This window comes from Elephantulus edwardii, unplaced genomic scaffold, assembly GCF_000299155.1.
Source record: "Elephantulus edwardii isolate Elephantulus edwardi_28Jun2011 unplaced genomic scaffold, EleEdw1.0 scaffold00211, whole genome shotgun sequence".
In the NCBI taxonomy this organism is placed as follows: domain Eukaryota; kingdom Metazoa; phylum Chordata; class Mammalia; order Macroscelidea; family Macroscelididae; genus Elephantulus; species Elephantulus edwardii.
In genome coordinates, this window is record NW_006399961.1 from 3,551,221 (window position 1) to 3,569,761 (window position 18,541).

Here is an 18,541-nt window from a genome sequence, read left to right on the forward strand (position 1 = left end):
AAAGCCCAGTAAATACCACTATCATTCAGATATATGCACCAACAACCAGAGCCAAAGAAGAAGAAATAGATGATTTCTACCAACTTTTACAGTCGGAGCTAGATCGAACATGCAAGACTCAATATACAAAAGGAAAAACCAATGTGTCTCGGAGGAAATGCAAGCAGGGTACGATACCCCTTGTAGATAAAGATGGTGAAACTCCATCTCACATACTTTGGGCATATTGTCAGAGAAGGAACCATCCTTCTTGGAAAAGTAGAGAATCTGTGAAATAAAGACCCTCAGTGAGATAGAAGGGCTGGAGCTTATCAGAGACTGTGAGGATGAGGTCCAAGATGAGGCAGGTTTCAACCTGTTGTTCCTAGGGTCGCTGTGAGTCACCATCAACTCAATGGCAACAAAACAACCAGCATCGATGAGGCAAGCCTGTGGGAAGCTAACACTGAAAGGGGCTCTATCCCAGCTCCCTTAATGTCAGAGTGGGAAGACTCATTCTCAGAGAGCAAGAAGAGTTCACTTGAAGCATACCTTGCTTTATTGTGCTTTGCTGATATTATGGCTTTTTGAAAATGAACTGGAGGTTTGTGACAACTCTGGGTTGGGCAAGGCTGTTGGTGCCTTTTTTTCCAGCAGCAGCATATGTTCATTTCGTGATTTTGTGGCCCCATTTGATACTTCTCACCGTATTGTGAATTTCTCATAAAACTATTGTGCACGCAACAGACTACAGTACTGCATAAACATAACTTTCTTGTGCGTCAGAAAACCAGAAAAGTTGTGCGGCTCACTTTATCATGATAGCTGCTTTATCAGATTCACAGTATCACTAAATGGCTAGACAATGTAAATAGAACTTACATGCACCGGGAAACCAAAGCACTTGCCTGAGTGTGGTATTTGCTGTGTTGTAGTGGTCTGGACTTCAGGCTCCCACAATCTCCTAGATATGCCTGCCGTTACAGAGGTGGGACTCAGGCCTTTGTCTTTTCTAGCGCTGATAAACCAAAATAACTCTCAAACTCACAATGACCCTCCCAACAGGAGGCAATGGTTCATCTTTCTCCAGGAAGCCACTGGAGGAATCAAACCACCAAAGAAGTGAGGTCTAAGGGTTCACAGTGAAATTTGCTGTGGACTCACAACCAGAGCCCTTTAGCGGTGATGTTGTTGTTAGGTGCTGTCAAGGGGATAACAGTCAGAATGACCCCTATGGCCAAAAGATTGAAACTCAGTACTGGTGTTGCTGTTAATGTGCCATGAAGTCAGAACAAACTTAAAGCTGGCCCTCTAGTGGGTTTTCAGAGGCTGTAAATTACCTGGCAGGAGACTGTCCATCTTTTTCACTCTGAGCAACTGGTGAATTCTAACCTCCTGTCTTTTGGCTGGCAATGTACTAGGGGCGTTATTGAGCTTCCTTCCCTCCAGGTCTAATACAAGGGTTTGAAGTGCATGGAAGCAGGCAAAGATCAGGACCCCTCAGCAGTGAAGAGTGCTCTCAGTGGGAGGGGTGACTCCGTGGCCACGCTGTGCAAGCTGGCACAATGGACACACTGGAGCAATAGCTGTTGGGTAATGGGCTATGCAGAAATGCCGGCCTTTCTCTGTCTAAACATTTGACCGTGTTCTGTTGAAACGTGTTAGCAATCAGATGTAGCTGCCCTCCTGTCCTGCAGAGTCATTCTTAGAGACCTGCTAGTCTGGGTCTTTCTTTGTCGCATGGTGGTACAATTGCCATTTGCATCTTTTGAGGAGAGAGACCAGCTATATTTTACAAGGACAGATGGCAGGGCGGGAAGGACCAGGATCAGGAAATTGTACTCCTTTGTTCTGCCACACGCCCTGGATGACTTACTTCTCTCTCTAGACCTTTTTCTGTCTTGATGTCAGCTGCCTTTGAGAAGATTTATTTACTGCTAGCAACCTGATATGACAGAGTAGAATTGCTCCATGTTGTAATCTTTACAGTTACTGTGTTCTATTGAGTCAGAACTGACCCATGGCTGACCTGACCCTGTTGTTGTTGTTGTTGTTGTTTTGTGCCGTCGAATCACTTGTGACTTATTGCGACCCTATGTACAACAGCCCTAAACTCTGCTCTGTCCTGTGCCAATAGCACTGTCTCTGACACACCCATCCCGATTACCCCAGTCACTGAATCAATCCACCTCATAGAGGGCCTTCCCCTCCTGCGCTGTCCCTCCACCCTCCCAAGCATGATGTCCCTCTCCAAGGACCTGTCCCTCCTTACAACATGTCCAAAGTATGTTAGACTAAGCCTCAGAATCCTTGCCTCCAAGGAACCACCTGGTTTAACCCTATCCAGGATGAATCTGTTTGTTTTCCTAGTAGTCCGTGTTACCCTCAATACTCTTCTCCAGCACCACAGCTCAAAGGTATCAATTCTCCTTCTATCCTCCTTAGTCATTGTTCAACTCTCTGATGCATAACAAGTGATTGCAAAGACCATGGCCATATCTTAGTCTCCAGAGAGACACCATTGCTCCTCAGTACTTTGAAGAGGTCTCTAACAGCAGACTTTCCCATTGCAATGTCTTTTAATTTCCTGGCTGACCCTACTGTGCCTTTTTTCGAGCTCCTCTGGCCTAGTGATAATACACCAAACTCAAAGGCATGCAGTTCGAATCCACCATCTGCTTCATGGGAGAAGGATGGGCAGTTTCCTGTGCAATTTAGAGTCTCTGAAAAGCAGTGGGAGGATTGGCTATGAGTTGGTTTTGATTCATGACACACAACAACAACAACATTTACAGGAGCTGATTGTTGAGCCATTCTCCAAAGGAACCACAGGATAATTGGTATGAACCACCAACTTCTAGGTGAGCAGCTAAGCACCTAACCCCTGCAAAACCAGGGTTCTTTTGTAAAATGAGGCAATTGATGACATGATCACCAGGCTCTCTTTCACCTCATGCTTTCTTTGACTTTTGGACATGTTGCAAGGAGGGACCAGTCCTTGGAGAGGAACATCATGCTTGGGAGGGTGGAGGGACAGCACAGGAGAGGAAGACCCTTGATGAGATGGATTGATTCAATGACTGGGGTAAATGGGGGTAGGTGTGTCAGAGATGGTGAGATTGGCGGAGGATAGGGCCGAATATAGGGCTGTTGTACATAGGGTTGCTATGAGTCGCAGACAACTTGATGGCACATAACAGCAAAACAACAATAAACAGTTAAGTGTGACAGAATTGATGCCTATGAGTTGTGATGCTAGAGAAGAGTCTTAAACATACCATGGGCTGCCAAGAAAACAAATAGGTCTGTCTTGCAGAGGGTGAAACCAAATCTCTCCTTGGAGGCTAGGATTTTGAAACTCCCTCTCACATATTTTGGTCACGTGGCCAGGAGGGACCAGAACTCAGAGAAGGACATCATGCTTGGAAGGGTGGGACAGTACAGGAGAGGAAGACCCCGGATGAGATGGATTGATACAGTAACCCAGACAAAAGAGGTTGTGTCAGAATCAGTGAGACTGCCTCAGGACAGGGCAGGCTTCAGAGCTGCTGTACATAGGATTGTTATGGGTCGCAGGTGACTTGATGACACATAACAACAACAGAAAGGTCAGCAGTTCAAATGCACCAGGAGTGCCTTGGGGAAAAAGGTGGACAGTCTCCTGCCACAAAGATTTACAGCTTTTAAACCCTGATGAAGGGTCACCATAAGTCAGAATTTACTCCAGTCCGTGAGAGTGGGTAAGAGTCTTCAGTGCTTCCTTGTGGATGGCAAGATTTCCCCTGGAAGAATTATTGTTCAAGGAATCCCTGGGGATAGCAAGGAGGGATGGAGGTGGTTCAGTCTTAAGCAGGGCTCCATTCTTAGCTCCAATCAATGGCTGACACAGGATGGATATATTTACTAGATGAGGATGGGGGCAGTTATCAGGGCTTACAAAAAAGTCTCCTGTGGAGGCTTTTCATTTCACATGGTGCTTGGACATACCAGTTTGTTGTTTTGTTATTAGTTTTTTTTAAATCTAAAACAAGCTTCTTTTCATCAACATAATAAAAGTATATATATGAAGCCAAGAGCCAATATTGCAACATTGTTCTCATTGGAGAGAGATAGATTAAAGGCACTCCCTTTGAGAACAGGAACTAGGCAAGAATGCTCACTATCACCTCTCCTATTCAATATTTTATTGGAAGTCTTAGTGATAGCAATAAGACAAGAGAAGAAAATAAGAGGTATGATATGATAATATACTAAGAAAACCCTAAAGACTCAGCAAAAAAAACTACTGGATATAGTTGACCAATTCAGCAATGTGGCAGGATACAAGACCAACATACAAAAATCAATTGAATTTCTCTACAGTGACAAAGAGAAAACATAACTGGAGCTAAGAAAAACAATACCCATCACAAGATTAAATTCTTGAGAGTAAATCTAACTAGAAACACAAAGGATCTATTAAAAGAAAATTACAAACCATTACTACTAGAAACAAAAAGAGACCTGGAGAAATGGAAGAATATACCTTGCTCTTGGATAGGAAGACTCAATATTGTGAAAATGATAGTTCTATCAAAGGCAATCTACAAGTTCAATGCAATCCCAATACAAATACCAATTCCATTCTCCAACAAGATGGAAAAGGCAATTTCCAACTTCATCTGGAATGGAAAGAGACCATGAATAAGCAAAGCAGTCCTTAAAGAAACAAGGTAGGAGGCATCTCGCTTCCTGATTTCAAATTCTACCACACTCCCGCGGTGGTTAAGACAGCATGGTACTAGTACAATGACAAGACACGTAGATCAATGGAATAAAACTAAGAACCCAGACATCAACCCATCTACTTATGGTCAACTGAGTTTTGACAAGCAGATGAAATCAGTTAAGTGGGGAAACAGAAGGTTTTTAACAAATGGTGTTGGCAAAACTGGAAAACTATCTGCAGAAAACTTAAGCAAGACCCACACTTCTCACCATATACAAAAAACAGCTCAAAGTGGATCAATCACTTAGGAGTAAAACCAAGGACTATAAACTTCATCAGAGAAAAGCTTGAAAGAATTTTAGAGTCCTAATCCACAACATGAACAGTCTTCCAAGCATCCTGAAAAACCTACAACCAGGAGAAGATAAAATATGTGAATGGGACCTTCTAAGAATCAAATCCCTATGCACATCAAAAAACTTCTCCAACAGGGTGAAAATGAAAACCCCAGACTGGGAAAGAATATTTGGTAATGACATGTATGGTAAGGGACTAAGGTAAACAACTCAATTGCAAAATGAGCACAAGATATGAAAAGACACTTCATCAAAAAAATAAAAAAAGACACTTCATCAAAGAATACATTCAGGTTACGAACAAACACATGAAGAAATGTTCAAAATCCCTAGCTTCACGAGAGATGCAAATAAAAACAATTATGAGATATCATCTTACCCCAGTAACAATAGCAAATTCAACAGAGCAGCAAACAACAAATGCTGGCGAGGTTTTGGAGAAACTGAAACCCTTATTCACTGTTGGTGGGAGTGTAAAATGGTACAATCACTCTGGAAGGCTGTAAGATGCTTTTCCAAATTTGGAAATAGAAATTGACCCAGCAATTCCACTACTGGGAATATACCCTAAAGAAACCAGAACTGCCACCGAAGCAGATATATGCACACCCGTGTTTATTGCTGCATTGTTCACAATAGCAAAGAGTTAGAAACAACCCAAGTGCCCATCAACAAATGAATGGCTAGAGAAACTGGTATATTCACACAATTGAATACTATGCAGCACTGACAAACAAGGGACTCATGAAATACTATGCAAAATGGGTGACCCTGGAGGACATTATGCTAAGTGAAATATCTTAGTCACAAAAGGACAAATAGTGCATAATGCCAATGTTATAAAACAGGACTGACAACGGGGGTGAGGGGAAACAAAGAAAAGAAGGGATAAATAATGGACACTGCATGGAAACAGATAAGGGAAAGAACTGCTTAAAAGGAATATATGATTAGGTATTATTTGCATGACAACATTCCAGAATAGAACTGCATAGTAAAGTAGACTGGAGGGGGTGGGGGAGGATTGTACAACAATGAATTTTTTTTTTCAAAGAGAAAAGTGAACTGGGGGTGGTTGGTAGGGAGGAAAATGTACAACAATGAATGAGTGGAAATCCAAGTTCTCTATTAACTTTCATTATAATCTCAATTAAGAAACAAAACCAAAACCAAAACAAAAAAGCTTCTGACAAGGAGTTATGGTGCCAACCCAAATGTGGAGAAAGACAAGAAATTATCTCCCGTGTGATTTTATGGCTCTGAAAACCTGCTGGAGGGTTAACTAGGATTCCATCTCCATGGTCCATATTAATTAAATAACTGGAGAGTTACTTAAAATCAGTTAGACCAGCACTTGCTGCAGAAGGTTAGATACTGGAGCCTTCAATGCGAGTTGCTTCTCAACATTGACAAAACAAAAATCCTTGTCGCTAGCCCGGCAGACAACACCCATGATGGATGGAGAAAGAAATGACTTTCAATGACTTCATTTTACTTGGATTCACAATTATTACACTCGGTACCAGCAGTCAGGAGAACAGGAGATGTACTGCACTGGGAAAGTCTGTAGTCAGGGACCTCTTCAAATTATTGAGGGGCAATGATGTTAATCTGAGGACTAAGGTGTGCCTGATTCAGGCCATGGTCTTTTCAGTCACTTGCTATGCATCTGAGTGCTGGACAATGACTGAGGATGGAGAAAAATTGATGCTTTTGAACTGTGGTAAAGATCCCATGGACTGCCAAAAGAAATAGGGAGATATGTCTTGGAGAAAGTGCAGCCAGAATGCTTACTGGAGGCAAAGATGATGAAGTTTCATCTCACATACTTTGGGCATGTTGTCAGAGAGGTTAGTCCTTTGAGAGAGACATCATGCTTGGGAAGCTGGAGGGGTGACAAAATAGAGGAAGACCCTTGACCAGATGGGATGACATGGTGACTGCATCAAAGGGCTTGAGTGTATCAGAGATTGTGACGATGGCATTGGATAAGACAATGTTCAGATCAGTTGTTTATAAGATCATTATAAGTTGTACTCAATGGCACCCAACAACAAAGGCAATGAGATTTAAGGCAGAGTTCTAGGGGCACAGTGGTTAGATGCTTGGCTGCTGACCAAACTCTTGGTGGTTCAAATCCACCAGCTGCTCCACAGCAGAAAGATGTGGCAAGTTCCTTCTGTAAAGATTGTTACAAGTGTAGCTGACCCTCCAACAGCTTTTCAGAGGCTTTAAATTGTGCAGGAGGAGATTACCCATCTTTCTCCTGTGAGGAGACTGATGGATTTGAACCATTTACCTTTGGATGGCAGTGCAACTCTTTATTAACATAACACCAGATATTATAACCTGTTTTAACCTTATGGGGCAGAATGGAATGGGAAGTTAGTGGGGCTTTCACATGGGGTGGTTTGAAAGCATCCTGTGAAAATTTACTGCCATCTAGTGTCACATGTGGGAATCACATGAATGAGTTTCAGGACAATGCAATGAGTAGAACTGGGCGCCATAGCATTTTCCCAATGATTGAGTTTCAGAAGAGGATTGCCAAGCCTTGTTTTTAAGGGCCCTCTGGGTGAACTTGAACTTCTAGTCCTTCAGTTATCAGCAAGAATATTAACTGCCTAGGAGAGGCCATCCCTTGGAAAGGGACGTCGTGCTTGGAAACATGGAGGACTAGCATAAGAGAGGAAGATCACCAAAGAGATAGATTGACAGATGGTGACTTCAGCAATGGGTTCAAGTGTGTCAGAGATAATGAGGAAGACACGGGATAGAACTGGACTCAGGTATGTTGTTCATAGTGTTGCTATGAGTCGTGCTTGATTTAACAGCACACAACAACAACAGCAGCATGTTGATAGTGCCTCATAGAGTCTTTGAAATAGTTAATGTTATTATATTTTTTCAAAGAAGTATCAACTGTACCACCACCTGACTTCTCATTCTTTTTTTTTTTCTTTCTGACTTCTCATTCTTAGAAAAGAAGGGATTTTTTTTTAAAAGTAGGGGATAAACTTAATTGTATAATTAAAACATACCAGAAGAACTTTTAAAACCTTAAAGACCTACATGAACACTTTTATTATTTATATATATAGTATTATATATATTGATTATATATTATATGTATGAACTCTACATGAACACTTTCATTATATATATGTATGTATATAGTTGTTGTATGTACGCACGTATATATATGAAGCGCTTGCTGCTGAGGGTCAAGGCCTGCAGCCTTCAATATGGATTGAGGCTCAATGTCAAGAAGACAATGATTCTTACCACTGGACCAATTGGCAGCATCAGGATGGATGGTGAAGAGATTGAGAGTGTTCACAGCTTTAGTTTGCTTGGCTCCACAGTCAACACTCTTGGCACCAGCAGCCAGGAAATTAAAGACGTATTGCAATGGGAAAGTCTGCTGTTAGGGACCTCTCTAAAGTACTCAAGAGCAACGGTGTGTCTCTGGAGACCAAGGTGCATCTGATACAGGCCATGGTCTTTGCAATCGCTTGTTATGCATCAGAGAGCTGGACAATGACCAGGGAGGATAGAAGGAGAATTGATGCTTTTGAGCTTTGGTGTTGGAGAAGAGTGTTGAGAGTACAATGGACTGCTAAGAAAACAAACAGATTCATCCTGGAGAGGGTTAAACTGGGCTGCTTCTTGGAGGCAAGAATTCTGAGGCTCCGTCTGACATACTTTGGTCATGTTGTAAGGAGAGACCTGTCCTTGGAGAGGGACATCATGCTTGGGAGGGTGGAGGGCAGGCGCAGGAGGGGAAGGCCATCTGGGAGGTGGATTGATTTGGTGACTGGGGCAGTTGGGATGAGTGTGTCGGAGACAATGAGATTGGCACAGGACAGAGCAGAGTTTAGAGTTGTTGTACATAGGGTCGCTATGAGTGCCAAGTGACTCGACGGCACATAACAACAACAACAACAACAACAACAACATAGTTGTTGTTGATTGCCTTCAAGTTGAGCACAACTCATAGCAACCCTATGAACAAAAGGCCTGAAGCCCCTCTGCAACTATCAACATTTATCAAAGTTCATAGAGTTTCCAGAGGAATGTTATTTAGGAAGTGGATGCCACTACTGCTTCCAAACCTGTCATAATATGTTATTGTTGTTATGTGCCATTGAGTCACCTGCGATGTATAGCAACCCTATGTATAGCCATATATATAATATATATATTATGTATATGTATATAAGTGTGATATATATGTGTGAGATATATATATGTGTGAGATATATATATGTGTGAGATATATATATGTGTGAGATATATATATATTATATAATGTCCTAATTAATTAATTCCCTTTGAAAATGTACCAAGCCAAATCTAAACCCCAAGGTGATTCAGAGTACTAGCAGTTGCAATAGTACATTGAGAAGGAGCTGCCAGAAAGATTGAAGTAGATTTTAGAGAAAGACATAGATATCATTGCTACAGGTACTGTTTCGAGCAATGGAAACTCATAGACCCCCAAAGCAGTCAGTAAAATAGAACAATAGATAGATTCTCTGTTTTTTTATACAGGGACATTTGTGTGTCGGGGTTGTATCCTTTCACCATTCCTGTTCAATCTGTTCACTGAGCAAACAATCTGAGAAGCTGCACCATATGAAGAAGAAGATGGCATCAGAATTGGGGAAAACTCATTAACAACTTGCCATATGCAAATTACACAACTTTGCTTGCTGAATTCAGAGAGAACCTGAAAGATTTGATAAAGACCAAAGACTACATCCATGTAGCAGCAGTCAAGAAATCAAAAGATGTTTTGTATTGGCAAGTAAAAAAAAAGACTTTTTTTTTTAAAGTGTGAAAGAGCGAAGATATCACTTTGAGAACTACGGTGCACCTGACCCTAGCCATAGTATTTACAATCACCTTATATGCGTATGAAAACAGAAACCGTACAACGAATAAGGAATATCAAACAAGAATCAAAACACGTGAATTAGGATATTGGTGGAAAGTATGGTATCTACTATAACAATCCCTCTTGCAAGTTGTATAGTCAGAATACACTTTAAAAAAGCTGGTGAGACTTTCATCTTCCATATTTCAGACATACTACAGTTTTATTGCTGTTTTGTGCCATCAAGTTGCCTGTGACTCATAGTGACCCTATTTACCACAGCTCTAAACCCTGCTCTGTCTTAAGCCAACCTCACTGTCTCTGGCACACCTAGGTCCATTACCCCAGTCACTGATCAATCCATCTCATCCAGGGTCTTCCTCTCTTGCACTGTCTCTCCACCCTATCAAGCATTCGATCCTTCTCTAAAGACTGCAACATGCCCAAAGTATGTCAGACAAAGCTTCAAAATCCTTGCATCTAAGGAGCAGCCTTGTTTCACCCTCTTTAGGATAGACCTGTTCTGTTCTCCTGGCACTCCATGGTGTATTCAATACTCTTCTCCAGCACCACAACCCAAAGGCATCAATTTTTTTCCCTGTCATCCTTAGTCAGTGTCCAGCTTTCTAATGCATAGCAAGTAATTGTGAAGACCATGGCCTGAGGCAGGTGCACCTTAGTCTCTAGACTGATGTCATTGCTCTTCAGTATTCACTGGAGATGTCCCTGACAGCAGATTTTCTCAATGTAATTTATCTTTTGATTTCCTGACTAACTTGTGTACCAGACATATTATTAGTAGGGACTAATTCCTGGAGAAGGACATCATGTTTTGGTAAAATAGACAGTTGAGGAGAGAAAGCTCCTCACTGAGATGGATTGTCACAGTGTCTGGAACAGTGGGCTCAGATGATTGGCTCAGAGATTGTGAGGCTGGCAAAGGACCAGGAAGTGCTTCCTTCTTTTACACTCGGGGTCACTGTGGGTGGGAATCAACTAACTAGACAGTACCTAACAGCAACAGGAAGCAGACTGCCACATCTTGTTAAAGGCTGGCGGCTTCAAACCACTGCCCTTTGGTTAGCAGTTAAGAGCTCTGCAAAGTTTAGATAATGATAGATTTTGTGACTATGAGTCTTTTGCTAAGAGGTTCTTAGACAATTACAAGGCCCTTGATTCTTCCCAGGCCCCACTAGTTCAGAAGGTCGTCACTACTCCCCAAAGCAGCTACGTGCAATGTTGGATCTTTTGTTGGGAATATAATGTGTAGCCTCTTATCATCGAGCTTTATTCATGCAGTGGAAAGAGCACATCTATTGATTTCTTTTTACCATACATGGACGAGTTTTTATTGACATGGGCACGCCAGCGATCCCTCCCCGCTGCCTAACCCATATTCTCAAAGAAGATGTTTAATTCACTGTCTTTTAGAGACGAGCACACTTATTATCTCACTTAACCCTGGCAATTATCCTCGAGCGTGAGTCTGGTTGTCTCTGATTTACTGTAACGGTTCTCTACTGCTGAGAAATGTTCACTGAATTTCCCCTGAGGTCACACAGTAAGTGGAAGAAGTAGGATTCAGCCTCAGATCATCTGGCCTCTGATGCTGTTCTCTCTTCATTGAATGACACTCTTTCTTCCATAGCAATGAAGCTTCCACGATACTTCTCTAAAGAGTACCACCCCACGTGCATGCACTGAGCAGATGCCTGGTGGTTACAGAATTCGGCTAAGTTAGCCCGACTCTCTGAGTTCACGTTCTCTCTGCGTGGTGGTGATAAAATCTACCGAAGTGCTCTATGCCTCAGTTTCCCATTTGTAAATGAAGATGCAGCCAGTGATATTACTTACTTCATAGGGGTTGTTTGAGGTTCAACACAGTTAGTACATCTAAAGCCCTTAGGGAGCTCTGGTGGCCTAGTGGTAAGAAGCTACACCATCTCAAAGGCAAGTGGTTCGAATCCAGCAGTTGCTCCTCAGAGAACGGGTAGGCGACATACTGTCTTGGGACTGATTAACTGCCTCTGAAAACCTGCTGGAGGGTCAACTATGAGTCAGTTCTAATTCAATGGCACAAAACAACAACAACAACAGTAAAAATAACAAGAAGGCTCATAAGAGCAGTAATGAGTTGTTGTTCTTGTTAGGTACCTTTGAGTCAAGTATGACTAATAGCGACCCTGTGAACAAAAGATCTGAATTCTATTCTATCCTGTGTTATCCTCACACTTGCTGACACACAGAGCCCATTACAACAGTCACTCACTCTGTCAATCTCTCGGTTAAGAGTCTTCCTCTTCTTGATGAATCCTCCCAGGGTTCTGATGAGACGCAGGCAGCAGAACAGTTCTGGGGAAGTCACTTCCCAAGTCAGGTTTGTGAGAGGAGGACTCTGTGCTCATGGCTGTGTGACTGGGGCTGTGTAGCGGCTTATAACGCTGAGAAGGTTGAGATGGGAAGTTGATCACTGTGGTCTTCCTCAGGATACAAGATCCTAGTTGAGTTGGAGATGTCTCTCTAAGGATTGAGTGTCTCTAATCATGGATTAATTGAGTGCCTCTAAGGAACAGCAAATGCTATTGAAATTGGCTGCCAGGCAGAGCTAGAAGCTTGAGATTCCTGAAATGGGTGCAGTCGATACTGCTCAGCAAAGGGGGTGTTTACAATTATGAATCCAAGTGTGGGCCTGAGCATGGGTCAGGTGGGCCTGTGTCCTCCAGTTCCCCACAGCTCCCACCACACAACTGGCCCCAGCATCTCCGTCTGTTATGTCTCCCGTCTCGCTTCTGGAAGCATTCAGGGGCTTTGATCCACATGGTCTAAGCGATGGATAAATTGACATTTTTCACCCTGAAAAAAGGGAGGCTCTTTGCCTCTCGTAAAGCTGGTTCTCTGCTTTATACCAAAGACAATCTGTGGGTTGCGGTATAGTGTCTCCCAGCACAGAGGCCCTTCGAACCCTGCACGAAGGCCCAAAAAGCCCCCCTCCTCAGTCTGGATCCTGCTCTATCTCCTCTCACATGTCTGTCTTCTTCCCGTTGTTCACAGGGAGGACCCAGCTCCCTGAGGTGGGGAAGGACAGATGCCGTCTAGAACCTCAGTCCCCGGAGCCCCCCTGCAGTCAGCATTTATACTGAGTGGATACCAGAGCTGCAAAACTCACCAGCTGCTGTCGCAGCAGCTCTGACGCATGGTGACCATGTGTCAGAGGTGACCAGGCCTCCACGGAGTTCTCAGGGACTGATTTGACAGGGGTAGCTCTCCAGGCCTTTCTTCCAAGGTGCTTCTGGGTGGACTGGAGCCTCTAAACTTTGAATGACCAAACCAAACTCCTTGCAGTTGAATAGGTTCTGACTCCTCTTGACCCTATAGCACAGAATGCAACTGTCCATGGCATTTCCAAGGCTGTAAACCCACATGGAGCTGATTGCCTCAATCTTTCTCTTGCACAGAGGGTGGTGGGTTTGAACTGACAATCTTTTTAAAATAATTTATTTAAATTTATTATTAATTTCAGTAAAAATTTACAGAGACTTTGGATTTCCATTCATTCAGTGTTGCACTTTTCTCCCCTCCCTACCCTCCCCCCTAGTACACTACCCTCTTGGAAAAGTAAAAGAAAAAGTCTTTTATTGTTTTACAAACCCTCCCCCAGGTCCACTCTGCCATGTAGCCTTTGCTCTAGACGCCTGTCATGACAAAAATACCTAATCACATATCCCTTTTAAACAGTTTTCTCCCTCATCTTTTTCAATGCAGTATACATTGTTGAACCCATCTTTCTCAGTCTCTCCCCAACCCCAAGGTCAGTCCTGTTTTACAACAGTGGTACCATGCAGTATTTGTCCTTTTGTGACTGAGATACTTCACACAGCATAATGTCCTCCAGAGTAACCCCTTTTGAAAAATATTGTGTGAGTTCCTTGTTTTTCAATGCTGCATAGTATTCCATTGTGTGAATATACCAGAGCTTCTCTAGCCATTCGTTTGTTAACGGGCCACACTGCCTTTCTGAGCCTCAGTGAGCCCCCCGTCTCCCCCCCAAAACAATACAAACTTATTGTTAATGATTCCACTCCAGCTCATAGCAGCTTGATAGCTGTTAGATGCCGTTGAGTTGACTGTGACTCAGTCATCTCATGAGCAGATTGAAACCTTTCCCTTTCCTGGGCCGTCTTTATTCTGTTCACCATGGCCAAGCTCATAGTCGTCTACTCTTTCACTGACCCTCCAGTTTTCCTAGCATGAGACTGTTCTCTAAGGATCTCACCTCCTGACCATGAGCCCAAAGTGTGCGAGACAAAGTTTCACCACCCTTGTGTCTGAGGAGCATCCTGATTGCTCTGCCCCTGAGAGTAAAACAACCCCACAGGGTTTCTGTCTGTAAATCTTTACTAAACCAGACTGCCTCAGCTTTCTGTGACGGCTAGGCCTGAACCACTGACTTTGAGGTTAGCAGCGAAGTGTTTTTATCCACCACACCACAAATGTTCTCTGTTTTGATTTGGTACAAGCAAGTCTGCTCCTTCTCATAGAGGAAATACAGCAGAAGGGGGAAACACTGGTGTTTGTTGTTATAAGCCGTCCAGTCGCCTACGACCCATAGTGACCCTATGTACAGCAGCTGGGCCTCAAGCCAGTCTCACTGATTCTGACATGTCTACCCCCATTGTCCCAGTTACTGTATCAAACCATCTCATCTGAGGTCTTTCTCTCCTTTGCTGTCCCTCCACCCTTCCGAGCATGATGTCCTTCTCCAAGGACTGGTTCTTCCTGGCCACATGCACAAAGTATGTGAGATGGAGCTTCGAAATTCTTGCCTCCAAGGAGACGCTTGATTTCACCCTCTTCGAGACAAACCTGTTTGTTTTCTTGGCAGTCCATGATATGTTTGACTCTTCTCCAGTGACACAATTCAAAGGCATTGATTCTTCTTCTATCATCCTTAGTCATTGTCCAGCTTTCTGATGCATAGCAAATAATTGTGAAGGCCATGGCCTAACTCAGACACACCTTAGTTTCTAGACTGACATCATAGCTTTATAGTACTCTGGAGAGGTACCTGACAGCAGATTTTCTCGGTGTAACTCGTTTTTCGATTTCCTGACTGCTAGTGCCAAGGGTGTTCATTGAACTGAGCAAGCTGTAACTGTTAACATCAATCTCTTCTCCATCTATCATGGTGCTGCCAATTAGCCCATTGAATCAAGGTTCTCAAGGTCCTCAAAATTAGATGCAGTCTAAAGAGGCAATTACCTTTCATTGCCAGGAGAGGGCATTGTAGTGCAGAGGACCGAAGCAGGGTCTAGTCACCAGGCTTTACTTGTTCAGACTGCAAGCACAGGCTGTGTTATGAAAGTGATAATAACGAAAGAACTTTTTTCTTTTTTCAAAAAGGAAAGTGAGCTGGGGGTCAGGCGTGGGGTTTGCAGTGAGGAAAATGTGCAACAATGAATGAATGGGAAAAAAAATTTAACAAAAAAAAGTGTGTCCAATTTGTAGGTAAGTCAGAACAGGTGCGAATGGTTCTTATTTTCCCTTTCATGCAACAAAAGGCTTTCAATTACTTAAAAGGTGCACGTGCAGCAAATGATGGTGATTGTGCTGAATAATTTTTGCTTGTAGAAAGTTATTTCAAGCAAGGAACCTTTATGACACAGTATTTAAAGAGTTCAACTGTTAATCAACCCCCTCCCCCGCTGCTGTTCTGAGGGAGAAAGGACAGTTCAACTCTCTCTTCAAGGGTCATTATGAGTCAGAATTTATTTCTGTGGGTAGGCGCTTGGGCTTTTGGAGGGCCTGTTTGAATCACTTCAAAGTGAAGGCAAATGCCTCAAATCAAACCAAACCCACTTGAATCAAGTTACTTCTGATCCCTTATCAGGCTTCCAAAGCTGTCAATCTTACATGGGAACAGACTGTCTCATTTTTCTCCCCTTGAGCCGTTGATGGGTTTGAACTGCCAACCTTACAGTAAGTTGCCCGTCCTTTACATTTAACCCTCTACACCACTAGGGCTCCTTGAGAGCAAACAGACATAATATCAAAGAGTAAGAGAGAGCTGTCCTAAGTCAAACGGTGGTTTGTAACCCGAGGTCTAACTGTAGCTGTGGTCTGCAAACGAGAAACTTGGATACCTTTTTCCTGATGGTTCCTTCTGGCTCTGACCTTCTGATCCTTCCAGGCAAGAGAAGGAGATGAGTCCTCTAAGAACTCCAAATGAAGTTAGCTGTGTGAGGAAGAAACCAGAAGCAAGCGGGGAATGGGTGAGGCTGGAAACTTTATTTCTGTGGGGGTTGGATTCTCTCTAAGTGATTCCAGCAGGGGAAAAAAGCTTTCAGACCTCACTGCTCTTGGAGCCACGCGCTTGGGTTGAGTGGCTTGTCACCCCACCCCAAGCAGCTTGGAATCCCGCGTTCCAGTCTGTTCCTGACCTTGTTGGGCAAATGCTTCATCCCAAAGAAACGATTAAGGTTACAAACAGCACACACTAGTGGCTTCCCTCTGGCTGTATTTTGCAACAGCAGGGCCTATTTTCTTTCCTGATGGAAATTCCTTCCAGAAATGACTCCATGCAGGCCTTGTGGTGGCCTTGGGGTGCCCCTGCACAGAAACTCTGGCTCGGCTTGGACAGCCACCCAACATGTCTTATTAGGCCTTGGAAACCCTACATAATCCGAGACTCCTCCTGCTGATTTGGGCAAGGTCTTTTCCCACTGGGGTCATTTAAGGAGATGTCCTAGAAGTCAGGGTATTGATAGGACCTTTTTCTTCAGAGAGCTACACTGTTAACACGAAGGTCTAGTGGTTCGACTCTACTAGCAGCTCCTTAGGAAGATGGGCGGTCATCTCCCACATGGTTTACAGGCCTGGAGATCCCCTGAAGGAGCAGCTGTGACTTGGAACTGCCTCGAGAGCTTTGTGTAATAAATTGTTTGCTTTTCCAACTTTCTCCACTTGCACAATCCAGCGGCATTCATGAAGTCTGACCATGTTGTTCACCCCTGCTACTCGCTGGAAAAATCTCCCCATCACTCTTTGCAGAAGGTCAGGGTCTCCTAACCGGTGAGTTCCCTTTACCTCTCCCTTCCATCACCTCCTGGTCGTAGTTGTTATGTGCTGTGACTCTGAATACCAGTTCGGAAACTTGCCCTATCACTGTGCCGTCTTCAAGATCTCCACCATATGTTTGTTGTTATGTGCCGTTGAGTCTCCTGTGACTCAGAGTGACCCTATGTACATTAGCTCAGAACCCTGGCCTTTCCTGAGCCAGTCTCATCGTCTCCAACAGGCCTAATCCCGTTTCTCCAGTCACTGAGTTAATTCATCTCATCCAGGGTCTTCCTCTCCTGCTCTGTCCTTCCAAGCATGATGTCCTTCTCCAAGGACTGGTCCCTCCTGGCCATGTGCTCAAAGTATATGAGACAGAGTTTCAAAATCCTAGCCTCCAAGGAGAAACTTGGTTTCACCCTCTCCAAGACAGACCTGTTTGTTTTCTTGGTACTCCATGGTATGTTCAAGAGCTTTCTCCAGCTCTGCAATCCAAAGTCATCAATTCTTCTTCTGTCATCCTTAGTCATTGTCCAGCTCTCTGAGACATAGCAAGTAATTGCAAAGACCATGGCCTGGATCAGGTGCGTCTTAGTCTCCAGACTAACATCACTGCTCTTTAGTACTCTAGAGAGGTTCCTGACAGCAGGCTTTCCCAATGCAATTTGTCTTTTGATTTCCTGACTGCTGGTGCCAAGAGTGTTGACTGTGGAACCAAGCAAGATCCACCATATGGTGTTATTAAGGTTTGCTGTTCCTATTGCTTTCATACTGTCACTCATTGGTGACAAACTTATAGACTATATTAAGGTTAAATGCTCAGGGGCATGCTAATGTGGAGATTTGTTTGTGGGTTGGTTTTTTTGTTTTGTTTTGTTTTTTTCTTAAATCAGACATTGTTAGTTGAGTTAGTTGCACCAGTTCCCTTCTGTTCATGGTAGAAGAAAACGGTGCTCCATAGAGTTTCCAAGGCTGTGGACTTTCGGAAGCCAATCATTGGGCCATGCTGGGTTGTATTATTGACACCATTTAGAACTGAAGAAACTGAGACAAAGACAGGTTCTATGACTTGAAGAAGGTTAAGTAGGAAACAACTATGAGATATCATCTACTGGGAATTTACCCTAAAGAAACTATAACCGCCACCCAAGCAGATATATGCACACCCATGCTTATTGCGGCTGTGTTCGCAATAGCAAAGACCTGGAAACAACCCAAGTGCCCATCAACAAACGAATGGATAGAGAAGCTGTGGTATATTCACACAATGGAATACTGTGCTGCATTGAAGAACAAGGACCTCATGAAATATTATTCAAAATGGGTGACCCTGGAGGACATTATGCTGAGTGAAATAACTCAGTCACAAAAGGACAAATATTGCATAGGGCCACTGTTGTAAAATAGGACTGACATCAGGGTTGAGGGAAGACAGAAAAAGAGGAGGAATGGTGTATATTGCATTGAAACAGATAAGGGAGAAAACGGTTTAAAAGGATATATGAATTATATTTGGGGGTGGGGGTGGGATTGGGGGAGGTGCGGGGGGGATTGCGTACCAATGAG